This window comes from Thunnus thynnus, chromosome 11, assembly GCF_963924715.1.
Source record: "Thunnus thynnus chromosome 11, fThuThy2.1, whole genome shotgun sequence".
NCBI classification, from domain to species: Eukaryota; Metazoa; Chordata; class Actinopteri; order Scombriformes; family Scombridae; genus Thunnus; species Thunnus thynnus.
Genome location: NC_089527.1, coordinates 6,616,085 through 6,620,504, shown reverse-complemented (window position 1 = coordinate 6,620,504; position 4,420 = coordinate 6,616,085).

Genomic DNA, 4,420 nt, shown 5'->3' with positions numbered 1-4,420 from the left:
TATCGGGGTTGGGGATCAGAGACACTTTGTGTTTCACTATGAATGAAAAGTACAGTACAAATTAAATGCATTATTTTATTATCTTTGTTATTTCCCCAGGTAGATTTCCTCTGGAGAATGCCATTTTCTCTGCCATGTATACACGTAATATGTACTTAAACCTGCAGTGTGGAACTCTTCCGTCCCTTCTGGCAGTGAGAGTAATTACAAAAACACTGTCAACACATGCTTATGTCGTAGGCTTCACTATAGCCTACCCTGTTGCTACTGTTGTGGCTGTAAAATGGTGGATAAATTGATTTGAGCGTCACATAACCTCCACGAAATGACTTGTTTCACTATCAGAATTTGATCTACTCGGTGCAGTAACATTTGGAACATCTAGAAGAGCCGAACATTTAAATTATTTTATCCACATTAAAGTTAGCAGAGGGCTAACCAGAAGTAAAGACGGCTCGGCCGGCGGAAGTCTCTGTTGCGCAATCAAACAGCAAGCGTGGGAAAGTCGCTACCGACACCAGATTAAAAACTCTAGTATACTGCAAAATACAGAGTAATTTACCTGGCGGAGATAGGTTTAATCAGCATTGTGTGAACTCGTTTGACAAGGACTTGAATGTAACAGACAATCATTTATATGTAAAAGTTCAGCACTATAGCTTTAACAAAAGACTGTAGATGGGGAAAGTGGAGCAGCTAAATGAAAGGGGAGATCATTACAAAGAGCGATTTATCCTTGTATTTAAAGTCCAACTAAATCTTAAACTAACACAAACTATCCTCTAGAAGTCTAAATAAGTTGGTGTTCACCGCTTAACATTTTACTGTTTGTTGAATTCAGACACATTCAACATGCCTGTTAACATGTTCCCCGATTACCCACATAACCTGGTTTCTCTGAGTAACCTGGTTACGTAAGTGCATGTAAACACACTGATAGATGTTCAAAATTATATTTTTCTTCTCTTTCATATAAGATCAGTCTGAGAAGGAGCTGTAAACATGTGACTGATGGAAATGACGAAGCAGGAAGTGAAACCCTCCTCAACAGTATCTACACTGATCTCTACATCACAGAGGGAAAGAGTAAAGAGTTTAATAGCCAACATCAGGTGTGGCTACTTGAGACAGCTTCTAAGATGGAGACCCTCCATGACACTCCAATCATGTGCCTTACCTGACCAACAGAAACACACTAGAGTTGTTCTGACGAATGGCGTTGCTGGCGTTGATAAAACCCTCTCAGTGCAGAAGTTCACTCTGGACTGGGCAGAGGGCTTGGAAAACCAAGATATCAGTCTGGTGATTCTGCTTTCGTTCAGGGAGTTGAACTTGATCAAAGATGAGCAGTACAGTCTCCTCATGCTAATCCATGATTTCGATCCAACATTACAGAAGGTCACAGCAGAGAAGCTCAATGACTGTAAAGTTTTGTTCATCTTTGACGGCCTGGATGAAAGCACACTTTCACTGGATTTCAAGAACTGGAAGGTTGTGTCTGATGTAAGACAGAAGTCATCACCCCAATGAGACAAACCTCATTGGGGTGATGGTCCTCATCATCAAACTGTCAAACCATCAAATCTGATTTGAAAGTATTTGTTCTCTTATTTCATGACTACACTGAAGAATTGATCAGTTCATCTTTCTCAGAGCTCTAAGAACAGTCTGACTGCAGCCTGCAAATCACTGGCTCTGATTTCACTTAACCATCATTACGTTTAGTAACCATGTGGTCTGTATACAGACCAGAATGTCTGCTGAAGTCCAGGAATCACAACAGGTGTTTAGCTGAGAGCTCTGACTGATTGTCATGTGATGATTTATCTGCACGAAAGATCTTCAAATCCCACAGAAACTCTGCAACCTTTAAACTTATATAATAGTTCACATGTATCAACAGTAAATCCATCAGTAAACTGATGAATGAATGTTTGTTTCTGCAGTAGTGATGTGATCATGAGTCTCAGCAGTTTTTTCCTTGTGTTTACTTAGTGAAATTGAGCTGAGCTTGGAGCTCAGTGTGTTCACTCCAACATGTTAACATGAGAGCTGAAAGGAAGCAGGCTACACTGCACAGCTGCTCCACTTCTGGTCTGAATGAGACTGAAGTCCCTGCTGGATGTGCTACATCAATGACTGACAGCTCATGAAGTGAGTCTCACTAAACATTGATGCATGACCTTTGTTGTCTCTTCTCCTCTCAGCTGGGAGCCATGTCTGGTTAGGGGGAAAGAGAAAAGTTGTGTCATTGCTTGAAGCAGCAGCAGCAGCTTGTGTGTAAAGAGGCTCTGACTGGGCCATGTTACTGGGAGGTCCAGTGGAGAGGAGAGCTTCATCCAGCAGTGACTGACAGAGGAATCAGAGGAAGTGGAGATGACTCTGCGCAGCAGTCTGAACTGATCGGAGAACAGCGTCACTGTCAGGCACAAAGTCAAGTCCACCATCATCCCTGTGTGTTCCTCTGGATCTGACAGAGTATCTGGACTGCTCTGCTGCTGCTCTGTCCTTCTACACAGTCTCTGCAGACAGACTGACACTCATCCATTCTCTACATTTTCTTTTTTTTTATCCACCCACATATCCTAAACCCAAAGTGACTCTGCAGGTAAGTTTGGTTTATGATAAAATATATGTCATGACCCGTTTTAATTATTTCATTGCTTTCAGCTCCACTCTGTGGAATTATGTAGAATTGTAGTTCATTTCCACAGTATTGACATTAAAAAGCAGCATCCAGCCTGCATGTATAAAGTTACCTCTCTAAAGTTCTGGTTATTACCACCAAAATATTAGATTAATACCAGACTTTTCACTGATAGTTTAATAGGTAGAATAAAACCTCTAGAAAGTGTGAATTGAATCAAAGCTTCACTGAAGTCTCTGAACTGATTCTTTTGATTTTTGTCACACAGTGAATATCAGTAAAGTTTAATCATTTTATGTTGTTTTTATTTCATTTTTTCAAATAAAAACTAACAAGAAAAAGGTAGTTAACATGTTTTACTGCAACACCTGAAGTTGCTGTAGTTCAGACATGTTGTGGAAATGACATATTTGCTAATATTGCGGATAAGGTCTTACTGGTTTATTGGCAGGTAGGTGAGTGTGTGGTCTGAAATATATTACATATTTTAGCTGTAAGGAAATGCCCTTATGGTCTCATGGGCTACTGGTGGCACACTCTAAGGTTGGAAAGTTTCTCATTCAAATTACATGTTAATAACACAAGATAACACAAAATTTAAAGCATGAAATGTCACCAAAATAACACTGCTGGATATGCATAAATTACCTAAACTCAACAAAACACTCTTAATGTAACACCAAAGTATTAATACTCGGTTTGGTTTCATACATAATGTTGTAGAAACAATTATGCCAGCAAATAGCTAGTTTAGGCAGTAATTATTGTGCAAATGTCACAATAACATTTATGTTCAACCTTTTTTGGCAATGTGGATTCATTGTGACACACAGCAACTAAATAAGTTTCTCCACAGGCAGAACGTAACATCCAGACAAACTTAACATGCTGCCTCTAAATGATCGACTAGCATGGCGATATAATTACTCATGAAACACAAAGGCAGGTAAAACATGCACTTACTTTTTTGATTCGCGCAGACAGGTAATCCAAAGGGGAATGAACTACTCATTAAACTGGTAAATTTAGCTGCTACAAGTATTTGTACAACTGGGTTTTTCTTCACCTACTGCAGGACTAACTGGCACTAATTGGCTATGGCCACTCAAAGGGCACATGAGGGGGAGATGACACGCCCATCGCATCACCCAATCAAAGAAGTCCACTCTCACCTCAAGAGTCTTTTGAACAGTGGCCCAACCTTCCATCCATTTGTTAACTTCTGTCTCCATAAAACTGGATTTGTTTGGCATTTGGTCAGTGTTGCAGTAAGGACTTGGAAGTGTGGGACCAGCGCATTTAGATTAAAAAAATCATATAAATAATCAGTAAACAAGAAACAAATCTGAAAAGTATCTGAAAAACTGTGTGCAGGTGTTTCAAGAAGAATTGCTGCTGTTCTAAAGGCAAAGCTACTCGCATCAAATATTAATTCATTTAAGTTTCCTCTGTTTACTGAAGTTTGCATGAAGTTAATTAATAAGCAAAAACTGTTGATGGACAAAGCACACCAGTTTGATGACCTCACATAATTAACATACTAAATTTACATCTGTGTTGAACTATGCAGAGGCCTCATCAGCCAGAACAAGTGAAAACTGTGCATGGCCTTAAAAATATATTACTTTCATACTGTTTTACAGCGTTATCGTAAAATATGCTTGGAAGCTTTCACCTCAGACTGCAGTTAAATGTAAATAATGGTATTTGAATATTTAGACTTGTGTTGCAGAGCTCTCAACCTGACCACAGTTCAGAAAAACACAACCACAA